General features: G+C 46.0%; 8 non-coding genes across 8 annotated transcripts; all 8 read left to right on the top strand.

Moving 5' to 3' along the window:
- The first annotated feature begins 688 nt into the window (after nt 1-688).
- On the top strand, nt 689-879 carry LOC142730005 (U2 spliceosomal RNA). Its single transcript, XR_012878680.1, has one exon. It is a non-coding gene; the product is annotated as a U2 spliceosomal RNA (small nuclear RNA).
- Nucleotides 880-2,163: 1,284 nt separating this feature from the next.
- LOC142729969 (U2 spliceosomal RNA) lies at nt 2,164-2,354 on the top strand. Its single transcript, XR_012878649.1, has one exon. It is a non-coding gene; the product is annotated as a U2 spliceosomal RNA (small nuclear RNA).
- Nucleotides 2,355-3,626: 1,272 nt separating this feature from the next.
- On the top strand, nt 3,627-3,817 carry LOC142729958 (U2 spliceosomal RNA). The gene has a single exon (XR_012878639.1). It is a non-coding gene; the product is annotated as a U2 spliceosomal RNA (small nuclear RNA).
- A 1,292-nt stretch (nt 3,818-5,109) lies between these two features.
- Nucleotides 5,110-5,300, top strand: LOC142729957 (U2 spliceosomal RNA). The gene has a single exon (XR_012878638.1). It is a non-coding gene; the product is annotated as a U2 spliceosomal RNA (small nuclear RNA).
- Nucleotides 5,301-6,584: 1,284 nt separating this feature from the next.
- On the top strand, nt 6,585-6,775 carry LOC142729978 (U2 spliceosomal RNA). The gene has a single exon (XR_012878657.1). It is a non-coding gene; the product is annotated as a U2 spliceosomal RNA (small nuclear RNA).
- A 1,288-nt stretch (nt 6,776-8,063) lies between these two features.
- Nucleotides 8,064-8,254, top strand: LOC142730004 (U2 spliceosomal RNA). Its single transcript, XR_012878679.1, has one exon. It is a non-coding gene; the product is annotated as a U2 spliceosomal RNA (small nuclear RNA).
- A 6,399-nt stretch (nt 8,255-14,653) lies between these two features.
- On the top strand, nt 14,654-14,844 carry LOC142730003 (U2 spliceosomal RNA). Its single transcript, XR_012878678.1, has one exon. It is a non-coding gene; the product is annotated as a U2 spliceosomal RNA (small nuclear RNA).
- Nucleotides 14,845-16,116: 1,272 nt separating this feature from the next.
- On the top strand, nt 16,117-16,307 carry LOC142730001 (U2 spliceosomal RNA). Its single transcript, XR_012878676.1, has one exon. It is a non-coding gene; the product is annotated as a U2 spliceosomal RNA (small nuclear RNA).
- Nucleotides 16,308-17,239: the final 932 nt, after the last annotated feature.

The raw sequence follows: 17,239 nt of genomic DNA, 5'->3' as shown, positions 1-17,239 counted from the left end.
AGGATGGAGGTTGTAGGAGCAAGGAGAAGTTGTCTGTAAAGTTGGTGGATGCCTATTTTCCATTTTGCAGTCCCTTGTCTCCCTCCTGTGGCCTCCTGGAGGCAACTAGCTGTGCAAAAAAAAGACAGCCTGGCGGCCGGCTGTTGCAGTGTTGCCCTCTCAGGCAACACTGAGTGACTGACTGAGCCTCACCGTCTTATATAAAGTTCAGACGGAACTTTGCACGTGTCATAGTGGAGCCCTCAGGATTCCAGAGCCAGCTTTCTGACATCATAATGGGGCCTCAGAGATAAAAGCCTGGGCCCAGGCAGTGTTGGTCAGTGCTGCTCAGCAGGCAGCACTGGACTGGACTGGATTACAGCTGATACAAGGTGTGAAGGAACAAGGGGTGGCTGTGGGCATGCACTTGCTGCCGCTGCCAGTGTTTATCTGCATGGCAGCAGGGCATTTGGGCGTTGCCAGGAAGGCGTTTTTATGTAGATTCCTCCTCTTTCAGCACTGCATTGTGGTGCAAGCAAAAGAAGCAAATCCTGTCTGGCTTCCTCTCCGGCCTTTATTCACCTCCCGTGTAGCTGTGAGTGTGTGAGCCTGCAGGGCCCCATGGAATTGCCTAGAAGTAGGCTGAATCGCTGCAAGGGCTGAACAGCAGTATCGGGCAGGCTCGGGCAACGCGCGGCCCGTTCGGGTTATCGCTTCTCGGCCTTTTGGCTAAGATCAAGTGTAGTATCTGTTCTTATCAGTTTAATATCTGATACGTCCCCTATCTGGGGACCATATATTAAATGGATTTTTAGAACAGGGAGATGGAAATAGAGCTTGCTCTGTCCACTCCACGCATTGACCTGGTATTGCAGTATTTCCAGGACCGGTGCACCCTTTCCTTATGTGTTGACTAAAAGCAGATTCCAAAAGTGTTTTTTGTCTTTGCTATTGTTTCTGTCTTTCTGAAGGGATCTCCCCTTTTAATCCCATTATTTCAACACCTGTTGGACAATGCATGAGTGATAATGAGCTCATTGATTAAATGCAATTAATGAATAGATTGCCACCTCTTGTTGTGTGTCGTCTGTGTTTCTGTGTTTCCGGCATTTCACATTGGAACACCTCATTCACCTTCCTTGTCTTCTCTCCGCCCTCCCTTTTAGGTAAGTTAAAGAGCTGCACCTGAGCCAGCCACTGATTGATTGATTGATTGATTGATTGATTGATTGATTGATTGATTGATGCAGCACAACAGTCAAATAGTGGAGTGGAGTAGGGGAACAGCAAACAGCCAATAAAGCAGCCCGCCCGCTCGCCTGCCCGCCACAATGGACCTACCTGTGTACACTAGATGGATGTGATGGAATGTACTGTCGTCCCTACATTTCAAGAAGAAGTAAGAATTGCAGTTGCAACAAAGCCTTGCTTGCCTACAAAGAGAGCAGCAATTTGGATTTGTTACTATGTTACCTAGAAGAATAACAAACTGTGCAAGGATGGAGGTTGTAGGAGCAAGGAGAAGTTGTCTGTAAAGTTGGTGGATGCCTATTTTCCATTTTGCAGTCCCTTGTCTCCCTCTTGTGGCCTCCTGGAGGCAACTAGCTGTGCAAAAAAAAGACAGCCTGGCGGCCGGCTGTTGCAGTGTTGCCCTCTCAGGCAACACTGAGTGACTGACTGAGCCTCACCGTCTTATATAAAGTTCAGACGGAACTTTGCACGTGTCATAGTGGAGCCCTCAGGATTCCAGAGCCAGCTTTCTGACATCATAATGGGGCCTCAGAGATAAAAGCCTGGGCCCAGGCAGTGTTGGTCAGTGCTGCTCAGCAGGCAGCACTGGACTGGACTGGATTACAGCTGATACAAGGTGTGAAGGAACAAGGGGTGGCTGTGGGCATGCACTTGCTGCCGCTGCCAGTGTTTATCTGCATGGCAGCAGGGCATTTGGGCGTTGCCAGGAAGGCGTTTTTATGTAGATTCCTCCTCTTTCAGCACTGCATTGTGGTGCAAGCAAAAGAAGCAAATCCTGTCTGGCTTCCTCTCCGGCCTTTATTCACCTCCCGTGTAGCTGTGAGTGTGTGAGCCTGCAGGGCCCCATGGAATTGCCTAGAAGTAGGCTGAATCGCTGCAAGGGCTGAACAGCAGTATCGGGCAGGCTCGGGCAACGCGCGGCCCGTTCGGGTTATCGCTTCTCGGCCTTTTGGCTAAGATCAAGTGTAGTATCTGTTCTTATCAGTTTAATATCTGATACGTCCCCTATCTGGGGACCATATATTAAATGGATTTTCAGAACAGGGAGATGGAAATAGAGCTTGCTCTGTCCACTCCACGCATTGACCTGGTATTGCAGTATTTCCAGGACCGGTGCACCCTTTCCTTATGTGTTGACTAAAAGCAGATTCCAAAAGTGTTTTTTGTCTTTGCTATTGTTTCTGTCTTTCTGAAGGGATCTCCCCTTTTAATCCCATTATTTCAACACCTGTTGGACAATGCATGAGTGATAATGAGCTCATTGATTAAATGCAATTAATGAATAGATTGCCACCTCTTGTTGTGTGTCGTCTGTGTTTCTGTGTTTCCGGCATTTCACATTGGAACACCTCATTCACCTTCCTTGTCTTCTCTCCGCCCTCCCTTTTAGGTAAGTTAAAGAGCTGCACCTGAGCCAGCCACTGATTGATTGATTGATTGATTGATTGATTGATTGATGCAGCACAACAGTCAAATAGTGGAGTGGAGTAGGGGAACAGCAAACAGCCAATAAAGCAGCCCGCCCGCTCGCCTGCCCGCCACAATGGACCTACCTGTGTACACTAGATGGATGTGATGGAATGTACTGTCGTCCCTACATTTCAAGAAGAAGTAAGAATTGCAGTTGCAACAAAGCCTTGCTTGCCTACAAAGAGAGCAGCAATTTGGATTTGTTACTATGTTACCTAGAAGAATAACAAACTGTGCAAGGATGGAGGTTGTAGGAGCAAGGAGAAGTTGTCTGTAAAGTTGGTGGATGCCTATTTTCCATTTTGCAGTCCCTTGTCTCCCTCTTGTGGCCTCCTGGAGGCAACTAGCTGTGCAAAAAAAAGACAGCCTGGCGGCCGGCTGTTGCAGTGTTGCCCTCTCAGGCAACACTGAGTGACTGACTGAGCCTCACCGTCTTATATAAAGTTCAGACGGAACTTTGCACGTGTCATAGTGGAGCCCTCAGGATTCCAGAGCCAGCTTTCTGACATCATAATGGGGCCTCAGAGATAAAAGCCTGGGCCCAGGCAGTGTTGGTCAGTGCTGCTCAGCAGGCAGCACTGGACTGGACTGGATTACAGCTGATACAAGGTGTGAAGGAACAAGGGGTGGCTGTGGGCATGCACTTGCTGCCGCTGCCAGTGTTTATCTGCATGGCAGCAGGGCATTTGGGCGTTGCCAGGAAGGCGTTTTTATGTAGATTCCTCCTCTTTCAGCACTGCATTGTGGTGCAAGCAAAAGAAGCAAATCCTGTCTGGCTTCCTCTCCGGCCTTTATTCACCTCCCGTGTAGCTGTGAGTGTGTGAGCCTGCAGGGCCCCATGGAATTGCCTAGAAGTAGGCTGAATCGCTGCAAGGGCTGAACAGCAGTATCGGGCAGGCTCGGGCAACGCGCGGCCCGTTCGGGTTATCACTTCTCGGCCTTTTGGCTAAGATCAAGTGTAGTATCTGTTCTTATCAGTTTAATATCTGATACGTCCCCTATCTGGGGACCATATATTAAATGGATTTTTAGAACAGGGAGATGGAAATAGAGCTTGCTCTGTCCACTCCACGCATTGACCTGGTATTGCAGTATTTCCAGGACCGGTGCACCCTTTCCTTATGTGTTGACTAAAAGCAGATTCCAAAAGTGCTTTTTGTCTTTGCTATTGTTTCTGTCTTTCTGAAGGGATCTCCCCTTTTAATCCCATTATTTCAACACCTGTTGGACAATGCATGAGTGATAATGAGCTCATTGATTAAATGCAATTAATGAATAGATTGCCACCTCTTGTTGTGTGTCGTCTGTGTTTCTGTGTTTCCGGCATTTCACATTGGAACACCTCATTCACCTTCCTTGTCTTCTCTCCGCCCTCCCTTTTAGGTAAGTTAAAGAGCTGCACCTGAGCCAGCCACTGATTGATTGATTGATTGATTGATTGATTGATTGATTGATTGATTGATTGATTGATGCAGCACAACAGTCAAATAGTGGAGTGGAGTAGGGGAACAGCAAACAGCCAATAAAGCAGCCCGCCCGCTCGCCTGCCCGCCACAATGGACCTACCTGTGTACACTAGATGGATGTGATGGAATGTACTGTCGTCCCTACATTTCAAGAAGAAGTAAGAATTGCAGTTGCAACAAAGCCTTGCTTGCCTACAAAGAGAGCAGCAATTTGGATTTGTTACTATGTTACCTAGAAGAATAACAAACTGTGCAAGGATGGAGGTTGTAGGAGCAAGGAGAAGTTGTCTGTAAAGTTGGTGGATGCCTATTTTCCATTTTGCAGTCCCTTGTCTCCCTCTTGTGGCCTCCTGGAGGCAACTAGCTGTGCAAAAAAAAGACAGCCTGGCGGCCGGCTGTTGCAGTGTTGCCCTCTCAGGCAACACTGAGTGACTGACTGAGCCTCACCGTCTTATATAAAGTTCAGACGGAACTTTGCACGTGTCATAGTGGAGCCCTCAGGATTCCAGAGCCAGCTTTCTGACATCATAATGGGGCCTCAGAGATAAAAGCCTGGGCCCAGGCAGTGTTGGTCAGTGCTGCTCAGCAGGCAGCACTGGACTGGACTGGATTACAGCTGATACAAGGTGTGAAGGAACAAGGGGTGGCTGTGGGCATGCACTTGCTGCCGCTGCCAGTGTTTATCTGCATGGCAGCAGGGCATTTGGGCGTTGCCAGGAAGGCGTTTTTATGTAGATTCCTCCTCTTTCAGCACTGCATTGTGGTGCAAGCAAAAGAAGCAAATCCTGTCTGGCTTCCTCTCCGGCCTTTATTCACCTCCCGTGTAGCTGTGAGTGTGTGAGCCTGCAGGGCCCCATGGAATTGCCTAGAAGTAGGCTGAATCGCTGCAAGGGCTGAACAGCAGTATCGGGCAGGCTCGGGCAACGCGCGGCCCGTTCGGGTTATCACTTCTCGGCCTTTTGGCTAAGATCAAGTGTAGTATCTGTTCTTATCAGTTTAATATCTGATACGTCCCCTATCTGGGGACCATATATTAAATGGATTTTTAGAACAGGGAGATGGAAATAGAGCTTGCTCTGTCCACTCCACGCATTGACCTGGTATTGCAGTATTTCCAGGACCGGTGCACCCTTTCCTTATGTGTTGACTAAAAGCAGATTCCAAAAGTGCTTTTTGTCTTTGCTATTGTTTCTGTCTTTCTGAAGGGATCTCCCCTTTTAATCCCATTATTTCAACACCTGTTGGACAATGCATGAGTGATAATGAGCTCATTGATTAAATGCAATTAATGAATAGATTGCCACCTCTTGTTGTGTGTCGTCTGTGTTTCTGTGTTTCCGGCATTTCACATTGGAACACCTCATTCACCTTCCTTGTCTTCTCTCCGCCCTCCCTTTTAGGTAAGTTAAAGAGCTGCACCTGAGCCAGCCACTGATTGATTGATTGATTGATTGATTGATTGATTGATTGATTGATTGATGCAGCACAACAGTCAAATAGTGGAGTGGAGTAGGGGAACAGCAAACAGCCAATAAAGCAGCCCGCCCGCTCGCCTGCCCGCCACAATGGACCTACCTGTGTACACTAGATGGATGTGATGGAATGTACTGTCGTCCCTACATTTCAAGAAGAAGTAAGAATTGCAGTTGCAACAAAGCCTTGCTTGCCTACAAAGAGAGCAGCAATTTGGATTTGTTACTATGTTACCTAGAAGAATAACAAACTGTGCAAGGATGGAGGTTGTAGGAGCAAGGAGAAGTTGTCTGTAAAGTTGGTGGATGCCTATTTTCCATTTTGCAGTCCCTTGTCTCCCTCTTGTGGCCTCCTGGAGGCAACTAGCTGTGCAAAAAAAAGACAGCCTGGCGGCCGGCTGTTGCAGTGTTGCCCTCTCAGGCAACACTGAGTGACTGACTGAGCCTCACCGTCTTATATAAAGTTCAGACGGAACTTTGCACGTGTCATAGTGGAGCCCTCAGGATTCCAGAGCCAGCTTTCTGACATCATAATGGGGCCTCAGAGATAAAAGCCTGGGCCCAGGCAGTGTTGGTCAGTGCTGCTCAGCAGGCAGCACTGGACTGGACTGGATTACAGCTGATACAAGGTGTGAAGGAACAAGGGGTGGCTGTGGGCATGCACTTGCTGCCGCTGCCAGTGTTTATCTGCATGGCAGCAGGGCATTTGGGCGTTGCCAGGAAGGCGTTTTTATGTAGATTCCTCCTCTTTCAGCACTGCATTGTGGTGCAAGCAAAAGAAGCAAATCCTGTCTGGCTTCCTCTCCGGCCTTTATTCACCTCCCGTGTAGCTGTGAGTGTGTGAGCCTGCAGGGCCCCATGGAATTGCCTAGAAGTAGGCTGAATCGCTGCAAGGGCTGAACAGCAGTATCGGGCAGGCTCGGGCAACGCGCGGCCCGTTCGGGTTATCGCTTCTCGGCCTTTTGGCTAAGATCAAGTGTAGTATCTGTTCTTATCAGTTTAATATCTGATACGTCCCCTATCTGGGGACCATATATTAAATGGATTTTTAGAACAGGCAGATGGAAATAGAGCTTGCTCTGTCCACTCCACGCATTGACCTGGTATTGCAGTATTTCCAGGACCGGTGCACCCTTTCCTTATGTGTTGACTAAAAGCAGATTCCAAAAGTGCTTTTTGTCTTTGCTATTGTTTCTGTCTTTCTGAAGGGATCTCCCCTTTTAATCCCATTATTTCAACACCTGTTGGACAATGCATGAGTGATAATGAGCTCATTGATTAAATGCAATTAATGAATAGATTGCCACCTCTTGTTGTGTGTCGTCTGTGTTTCTGTGTTTCCGGCATTTCACATTGGAACACCTCATTCACCTTCCTTGTCTTCTCTCCGCCCTCCCTTTTAGGTAAGTTAAAGAGCTGCACCTGAGCCAGCCACTGATTGATTGATTGATTGATTGATTGATTGATTGATTGATTGATTGATTGATGCAGCACAACAGTCAAATAGTGGAGTGGAGTAGGGGAACAGCAAACAGCCAATAAAGCAGCCCGCCCGCTCGCCTGCCCGCCACAATGGACCTACCTGTGTACACTAGATGGATGTGATGGAATGTACTGTCGTCCCTACATTTCAAGAAGAAGTAAGAATTGCAGTTGCAACAAAGCCTTGCTTGCCTACAAAGAGAGCAGCAATTTGGATTTGTTACTATGTTACCTAGAAGAATAACAAACTGTGCAAGGATGGAGGTTGTAGGAGCAAGGAGAAGTTGTCTGTAAAGTTGGTGGATGCCTATTTTCCATTTTGCAGTCCCTTGTCTCCCTCTTGTGGCCTCCTGGAGGCAACTAGCTGTGCAAAAAAAAGACAGCCTGGCGGCCGGCTGCTGCAGTGTTGCCCTCTCAGGCAACACTGAGTGACTGACTGAGCCTCACCGTCTTATATAAAGTTCAGACGGAACTTTGCACGTGTCATAGTGGAGCCCTCAGGATTCCAGAGCCAGCTTTCTGACATCATAATGGGGCCTCAGAGATAAAAGCCTGGGCCCAGGCAGTGTTGGTCAGTGCTGCTCAGCAGGCAGCACTGGACTGGACTGGATTACAGCTGATACAAGGTGTGAAGGAACAAGGGGTGGCTGTGGGCATGCACTTGCTGCCGCTGCCAGTGTTTATCTGCATGGCAGCAGGGCATTTGGGCGTTGCCAGGAAGGCGTTTTTATGTAGATTCCTCCTCTTTCAGCACTGCATTGTGGTGCAAGCAAAAGAAGCAAATCCTGTCTGGCTTCCTCTCCGGCCTTTATTCACCTCCCGTGTAGCTGTGAGTGTGTGAGCCTGCAGGGCCCCATGGAATTGCCTAGAAGTAGGCTGAATCGCTGCAAGGGCTGAACAGCAGTATCGGGCAGGCTCGGGCAACGCGCGGCCCGTTCGGGTTATCGCTTCTCGGCCTTTTGGCTAAGATCAAGTGTAGTATCTGTTCTTATCAGTTTAATATCTGATACGTCCCCTATCTGGGGACCATATATTAAATGGATTTTTAGAACAGGGAGATGGAAATAGAGCTTGCTCTGTCCACTCCACGCATTGACCTGGTATTGCAGTATTTCCAGGACCGGTGCACCCTTTCCTTATGTGTTGACTAAAAGCAGATTCCAAAAGTGTTTTTTGTCTTTGCTATTGTTTCTGTCTTTCTGAAGGGATCTCCCCTTTTAATCCCATTATTTCAACACCTGTTGGACAATGCATGAGTGATAATGAGCTCATTGATTAACCCCTTCCCGCTCCTTGACGTACTATTACGTCATGGCAGCTGTATCGTTCGCGCTCCATGCCGTAATAGTACGTCTCGGGAGTAACGGCCGTTTCGGCCGTCCTCCCGACACATACAGGAGCTGTGACGCTGCTGTCTTGTTCAGCAGCTGTCACAGCTCCTACAGCGGGGACCGATCGCTGTGTCCCCGCTGATTAACCCCTTAAAAGCCGCGTTCTATAGAGATCGCGGCTTTTTAGGGGTTAAGCTGCCATCGCCGGCCTGCTACGCGATAGCGGCCGGCGATGGTGACTATGGCAACCGGACACCAAACAATGGCGTCCGGCGATGCCATAGACGGAAGCCTAGTGGGTCCTGACAACGTCAGGACCCACTATGCTTGCTGTCAGTGAGTAGCTGACAGTTCTAATACACTGCACTACGCATGTAGTGCAGTGTATTAGAATAGCGATCAGGGCCTCCTGCCCTCATGTCCCCTAGTGGGACAAAGTAATAAAGTAAAAAAAAAGTTAAAAAAAGTTGTGTAAAAATAAGAAAATAAAAGATTTAAAAGTATTAAAAGTAAAAATCCCCCTTTTTCCCTTATCAGTCCTTTATTATTAATAAAAATATATAAAAAAACAAATAAACTATACATAATTGGTATCGCCGCGTCCGTAACGGCCTGAACTACAAAATTATTTCATTATTTATCCCGCACGGTGAACGCCGTAAAAAAAATAAATAATAAACCGAACCACAATCACAATTCTTTGGTCACTTCACCTCCCAAAAAATTGAATAAAAAGAGATCAAAAAGTCGCATGTACCTAAAAATGGTACTGATCGAAACTACAGTTCGTTACGCAAAAAATAAGTCCTCGCACGGCTTTATTGATTGAAAAATAAAAACTTTATGCCTCTTAGAATAAGGTAACACCAAAAGTGAATGATTGTTTACAAAACTTATTTTATTGTGCAAACGCCATAAGACATAAAAAAAAACTATAAACATCTGGTATCGCCGTAATCGTATCGCCCCGCAGAATAAAGTGAATATGTCATTTATAGCGCACGGTGAACGCTGTAAAAAAAAACGAAAAAAAAAACAATCGTACAATTGCTGTTTTTTAGTCACCACGCCACCTAAAAATAGAATAAAAACTGATCAAAAAGCCGCATGCACCCCAAGAAAACTACAATGGATTCCTCAAGGGGTCTAGTTTCCAAATTGGGGTCACTTTTGGGGGGTTCCCAATGTTTTGGCACCACAAGACCTCTTCAAACCGGACATGGTGCCTAATAAAAAAGATGCTTCAAAATCCACTAGGTGCTCCTTTGCTTCGGAGGCCGATGCTTCAGTCCATTACCGCACGAGGGCCACATGTGGGATATTTCTCAAAACTGCAGAATCTGGGCAATAAGTATTGAGTTGCGTTTCTCTGATAAATCCTTTTGTGTTATAAAAAAAATGGTATAAAGAGGATTTTCTGACAAAAAAAAAAATGTAAATTTCACCTCTACTTTGCTCTAAATTCCCGTGAAACACCTAAAGGGTTCATAAACTTTCTAAATGCTGTTGTGGATACTTTGAGGGGTCTAGTTTCTAAAATGGGGTGTTTGATAGGGGTTTCTAATATATGGGCCCCTCAAAGCAACTTCAGAACTGAACTGGAACCTAAAAAAATAAATAAATGAGGCAATACTTCGCTTCTTACATTATACTGATAATGAGCCGTGCCCACCCCGAGATGACCCCAGTTTTGACCGTTTGTATAAACGGAGACCCCTATTAGACCGTTCCAGTGCCCGGTTTTCCCAAGCATACACCCCTGAGAAGTGTATTTCTATTGATGAGTCCCTGGTACATTTTAAAGGGAGGGTTCAATTCCGCGAGTACCTGCCGGGTAAGAGGGCAAGGTATGGCGTGAAGATGTATAAGCTGTGAGAGTGCATCAGAGTATACCTACAGGTTTAGGATATATGAAGGAAAGGCCACCCCCAAACCAGACTGCATCCTGGACTACAATAGGTACATGGGAGGGATGGACTTGTAAGATCAAGCCCTGAAGCCCTACAGCGCCATGCGGTGTGGTATAAGAAGCTGGCCGGGCACATCATACAGATGGCATTGTACAATGCGTACATGCTACGTCGATGTGCAGGCCAGACGGGAACTTTCCTGGAATTTCAAGAGGTGATTATCAAGAACCTAATCTTTAGGGACCAAGAAGGGGGGGGCACCCAGTACTTCTGGAAGCGAGCCCACACGCATCGTACCAGGGCAACACTTTCCAGGAGAAGTTCCCCAAACTGGCAAGAAGGGAAAAAGTCAAAAGAGGTGCAAAGTCTGCTATAAGAGGGGGTAAGGGATGACACAATATATCAATGTGACACGTGTCCCGAATAACCAGAGCTCTGTATGAAAGTGTTTTAAAATTTATCATACATCCCTTGGTTTATAATTTACCCCAATTTTACTTACCCTGATGCACTCCACACAGCTTATCCCCCCTCGTCTTTCCCCTCTGATCCCTGCTGTGTGTCCAGGCAGCTGATAACAGCCACATGTAGGGTATTGCCATACCCGGGAGAACCCACATTACAGTTTATGGGGTGTAGGTCTCCGGTCAAAATGGCCACTACACCTCTAGATGAATGCCTTAAGGGTGTAGTTTTTAAAACGGGGTCACTTCTTGGGGGTTTCAACTGTTCTGGTACCTCAGGGGCTTCTGCATACATGACTTCGCACTAGAAAATCCCCAGTAGGCCAAATGGTGGTCCTTTCCTTCTGAGCCCTCCCATGGGCCCAAATGGCAGTTTATCACAACAAATGGGGTATTGCGGCACTCAGAACAAATTGCGCAACAGAATGGGGTATTTTGTTTCTTGTGAAAATAAGAAATTTTCAGCCAAAACTACATATTATTTGAAAAAAATAATTTTGTTTTCATTCCCAGCCCAATTCAAATAAGTTCTGTGAAAAAACTATGGGGTCAAAATGGTCACAACACCCATAAATGAATTCCTTGAGGGGTGTAGTTTCCAAAATGGGGTCATTTGTGGTTGGTTTCTATTGCTTTGATACCTCTGGGGCTCTGCAAATGCGACATGGCACCCGAAAACCAATCCAGCAAAATCTGGACTCCAAAGAACACACAGCGCTCCTTTCCTTCTGAGCCCTCCCATGGGCCCAAACGGCAGTTTATCACCACAAATGGGGTATTGCCGCACTCAGGACAAATTGGGCAACAGAATGGAGTATTTTATTTCTTGTGAAAATAAGAATTTTTGAGCTAAAATGACATATTATTGGAAAAAATATATATTTTTTTAATTCCCAGCCCAATTCAAATTAGTTCTGTGAAGAAACTATGGAGTCTAAATGGTCACATTACCCATAAATGAATTCCTTGAGGGGTGTAGTTTCCAAAATGGGGTCACTTCTGGTGGGTTTCCATTGCTTTGATACCTCTGGGGCTCTGCAAATGCGACATGGCACCCGAAAACCAAACCAGCAAAATCTGTACTCCAAAGAACACACAGCGCTCCTTCCCTTCTGAGGCCTCCCATGGGCCCAAACGGCAGTTTATTGCCACAAATGGGGTATTGATGTACTCAGGAGAAATTGGGCAACAAAATTGAGTATTTTGTTCCCTGTGAAAATAAGAAATTTTGGTAAAAAATTACATCTTATTGGAAAAAATGTCATTTTTTTAATGTCACAGCCCAATTGAAATAGGTGCTGTGAAAAAACTGTGTGGTCAAAATGCTAACAACAACCATAAATGAATTCCTTGAGGGGTGTAGTTTCCAAAATGGGGTCACTTTTGGTGGGTTTCCATTGCTTTGATACCTCTGAGGCTCTGCAAATGCGACATGGCACCCGAAAACCAATCCAACAAAATCTGGACTCCAACAAACATATAGCGCTCCTTTCCTTCTGAGCCCTCCCATGGGCCCAAACGGCAGTTTATCACCACAAATGGGGTATTGCCACACTAAGGACAAATTGGGCAACAAAATGGGGTATTTTGTTCCTTGTGAAAATAAGAAATTTTGATCACAAATGACATTTTATTTGAAAAAATGACATTTTTTTCATTTCAGAGCCCAATTCAAATACGTGCTGTGAAAAAACTGTGCGGTCAAAATGGTAACAACAACCCTAAATGAATTCCTTGAGGGGTGTAGTTTCCAAAATGGGGTCACTATTGGGGGATTCCTACTGTTTTGACACCTCAACACCTCTTCAAACCTGGCATGCTGCCTAAAATATATTCTAATAAAAAAGGGGCCTCAAAATGCACTAGGTGCTTCTTTGCTTCTAGGGCTTGTGTTTTAGTCCACGAGCGCAGTAGGGCCACATGTGGGACATTTCTAAAAACTGCAGAATCTGGAGAATACATATTTAGTAGTGTTTCTCTGGTAAAACCTTCTGTGTTACAGAAAAAAAAATGAATAAAATTGAAATTCAGCAAGAAAAATGAAATTTGCAAATTTCACCTCCACTTTGCTTTAATTCCTGTGAAATGCCTGAAGGGTTAAAAAACTTTCTAACTGCTGTTTTGAATACTTTGAGGGGTCTAGTTTTTAAAATGGGGTGTTTTATCAGGGTTTCTAATACATAGGCCCCACAAAGCCACTTCAGAACTCAAGAGGTACCTTAAAAAAAAGGCTTTTGAAATTTTCTTAAAAATATGAGAAATTGCTGTTTATGTTCTAAGCCTTGTAACGTCCAAGAAAAATAAAAAAAATGTTCAAAAAACGATGCCAATCTAAAGTAGACATATGGGAAATGTGAACTAGTAACTATTTTGGGTGGTATAACCGTCTGTTTTACAAGCAGATGCATTTAAATTCAGAAAAATGCAATTTTTTCAAAATTTTCTCTACATTTTGCAATTTTTCACCAATAAACACTGAATATATCGACCAAATTTTACCACGAACATGAAGCCCAATGTGTCACGAGAAAACAATCTCAGAATCGCTTGGGTAGGTTTAAGCATTCCGACGTTATTACCACATAAAGTGAAATATGTCAGATTTGAAAAATGGGCTCTGAGCCTTAAGGCCAAAACTAGGCTGCGTCCTTAAGGGGTTAAATGCAATTAATGAATAGATTGCCACCTCTTGTTGTGTGTCGTCTGTGTTTCTGTGTTTCCGGCATTTCACATTGGAACACCTCATTCACCTTCCTTGTCTTCTCTCCGCCCTCCCTTTTAGGTAAGTTAAAGAGCTGCACCTGAGCCAGCCACTGATTGATTGATTGATTGATTGATTGATTGATTGATTGATTGATTGATTGATTGATTGATTGATTGATTGATTGATGCAGCACAACAGTCAAATAGTGGAGTGGAGTAGGGGAACAGCAAACAGCCAATAAAGCAGCCCGCCCGCTCGCCTGCCCGCCACAATGGACCTACCTGTGTACACTAGATGGATGTGATGGAATGTACTGTCGTCCCTACATTTCAAGAAGAAGTAAGAATTGCAGTTGCAACAAAGCCTTGCTTGCCTACAAAGAGAGCAGCAATTTGGATTTGTTACTATGTTACCTAGAAGAATAACAAACTGTGCAAGGATGGAGGTTGTAGGAGCAAGGAGAAGTTGTCTGTAAAGTTGGTGGATGCCTATTTTCCATTTTGCAGTCCCTTGTCTCCCTCTTGTGGCCTCCTGGAGGCAACTAGCTGTGCAAAAAAAAGACAGCCTGGCGGCCGGCTGTTGCAGTGTTGCCCTCTCAGGCAACACTGAGTGACTGACTGAGCCTCACCGTCTTATATAAAGTTCAGACGGAACTTTGCACGTGTCATAGTGGAGCCCTCAGGATTCCAGAGCCAGCTTTCTGACATCATAATGGGGCCTCAGAGATAAAAGCCTGGGCCCAGGCAGTGTTGGTCAGTGCTGCTCAGCAGGCAGCACTGGACTGGACTGGATTACAGCTGATACAAGGTGTGAAGGAACAAGGGGTGGCTGTGGGCATGCACTTGCTGCCGCTGCCAGTGTTTATCTGCATGGCAGCAGGGCATTTGGGCGTTGCCAGGAAGGCGTTTTTATGTAGATTCCTCCTCTTTCAGCACTGCATTGTGGTGCAAGCAAAAGAAGCAAATCCTGTCTGGCTTCCTCTCCGGCCTTTATTCACCTCCCGTGTAGCTGTGAGTGTGTGAGCCTGCAGGGCCCCATGGAATTGCCTAGAAGTAGGCTGAATCGCTGCAAGGGCTGAACAGCAGTATCGGGCAGGCTCGGGCAACGCGCGGCCCGTTCGGGTTATCGCTTCTCGGCCTTTTGGCTAAGATCAAGTGTAGTATCTGTTCTTATCAGTTTAATATCTGATACGTCCCCTATCTGGGGACCATATATTAAATGGATTTTTAGAACAGGGAGATGGAAATAGAGCTTGCTCTGTCCACTCCACGCATTGACCTGGTATTGCAGTATTTCCAGGACCGGTGCACCCTTTCCTTATGTGTTGACTAAAAGCAGATTCCAAAAGTGTTTTTTGTCTTTGCTATTGTTTCTGTCTTTCTGAAGGGATCTCCCCTTTTAATCCCATTATTTCAACACCTGTTGGACAATGCATGAGTGATAATGAGCTCATTGATTAAATGCAATTAATGAATAGATTGCCACCTCTTGTTGTGTGTCGTCTGTGTTTCTGTGTTTCCGGCATTTCACATTGGAACACCTCATTCACCTTCCTTGTCTTCTCTCCGCCCTCCCTTTTAGGTAAGTTAAAGAGCTGCACCTGAGCCAGCCACTGATTGATTGATTGATTGATTGATTGATTGATTGATGCAGCACAACAGTCAAATAGTGGAGTGGAGTAGGGGAACAGCAAACAGCCAATAAAGCAGCCCGCCCGCTCGCCTGCCCGCCACAATGGACCTACCTGTGTACACTAGATGGATGTGATGGAATGTACTGTCGTCCCTACATTTCAAGAAGAAGTAAGAATTGCAGTTGCAACAAAGCCTTGCTTGCCTACAAAGAGAGCAGCAATTTGGATTTGTTACTATGTTACCTAGAAGAATAACAAACTGTGCAAGGATGGAGGTTGTAGGAGCAAGGAGAAGTTGTCTGTAAAGTTGGTGGATGCCTATTTTCCATTTTGCAGTCCCTTGTCTCCCTCTTGTGGCCTCCTGGAGGCAACTAGCTGTGCAAAAAAAAGACAGCCTGGCGGCCGGCTGTTGCAGTGTTGCCCTCTCAGGCAACACTGAGTGACTGACTGAGCCTCACCGTCTTATATAAAGTTCAGACGGAACTTTGCACGTGTCATAGTGGAGCCCTCAGGATTCCAGAGCCAGCTTTCTGACATCATAATGGGGCCTCAGAGATAAAAGCCTGGGCCCAGGCAGTGTTGGTCAGTGCTGCTCAACAGGCAGCACTGGACTGGACTGGATTACAGCTGATACAAGGTGTGAAGGAACAAGGGGTGGCTGTGGGCATGCACTTGCTGCCGCTGCCAGTGTTTATCTGCATGGCAGCAGGGCATTTGGGCGTTGCCAGGAAGGCGTTTTTATGTAGATTCCTCCTCTTTCAGCACTGCATTGTGGTGCAAGCAAAAGAAGCAAATCCTGTCTGGCTTCCTCTCCGGCCTTTATTCACCTCCCGTGTAGCTGTGAGTGTGTGAGCCTGCAGGGCCCCATGGAATTGCCTAGAAGTAGGCTGAATCGCTGCAAGGGCTGAACAGCAGTATCGGGCAGGCTCGGGCAACGCGCGGCCCGTTCGGGTTATCGCTTCTCGGCCTTTTGGCTAAGATCAAGTGTAGTATCTGTTCTTATCAGTTTAATATCTGATACGTCCCCTATCTGGGGACCATATATTAAATGGATTTTTAGAACAGGGAGATGGAAATAGAGCTTGCTCTGTCCACTCCACGCATTGACCTGGTATTGCAGTATTTCCAGGACCGGTGCACCCTTTCCTTATGTGTTGACTAAAAGCAGATTCCAAAAGTGTTTTTTGTCTTTGCTATTGTTTCTGTCTTTCTGAAGGGATCTCCCCTTTTAATCCCATTATTTCAACACCTGTTGGACAATGCATGAGTGATAATGAGCTCATTGATTAAATGCAATTAATGAATAGATTGCCACCTCTTGTTGTGTGTCGTCTGTGTTTCTGTGTTTCCGGCATTTCACATTGGAACACCTCATTCACCTTCCTTGTCTTCTCTCCGCCCTCCCTTTTAGGTAAGTTAAAGAGCTGCACCTGAGCCAGCCACTGATTGATTGATTGATTGATTGATTGATTGATTGATTGATTGATTGATGCAGCACAACAGTCAAATAGTGGAGTGGAGTAGGGGAACAGCAAACAGCCAATAAAGCAGCCCGCCCGCTCGCCTGCCCGCCACAATGGACCTACCTGTGTACACTAGATGGATGTGATGGAATGTACTGTCGTCCCTACATTTCAAGAAGAAGTAAGAATTGCAGTTGCAACAAAGCCTTGCTTGCCTACAAAGAGAGCAGCAATTTGGATTTGTTACTATGTTACCTAGAAGAATAACAAACTGTGCAAGGATGGAGGTTGTAGGAGCAAGGAGAAGTTGTCTGTAAAGTTGGTGGATGCCTATTTTCCATTTTGCAGTCCCTTGTCTCCCTCTTGTGGCCTCCTGGAGGCAACTAGCTGTGCAAAAAAAAGACAGCCTGGCGGCCGGCTGTTGCAGTGTTGCCCTCTCAGGCAACACTGAGTGACTGACTGAGCCTCACCGTCTTATATAAAGTTCAGACGGAACTTTGCACGTGTCATAGTGGAGCCCTCAGGATTCCAGAGCCAGCTTTCTGACATCATAATGGGGCCTCAGAGATAAAAGCCTGGGCCCAGGCAGTGTTGGTCAGTGCTGCTCAGCAGGC

This window comes from Rhinoderma darwinii, unplaced genomic scaffold, assembly GCF_050947455.1.
Source record: "Rhinoderma darwinii isolate aRhiDar2 unplaced genomic scaffold, aRhiDar2.hap1 Scaffold_737, whole genome shotgun sequence".
NCBI classification, from domain to species: Eukaryota; Metazoa; Chordata; class Amphibia; order Anura; family Rhinodermatidae; genus Rhinoderma; species Rhinoderma darwinii.
This window is presented reverse-complemented; position numbering and strand designations above follow the sequence as displayed.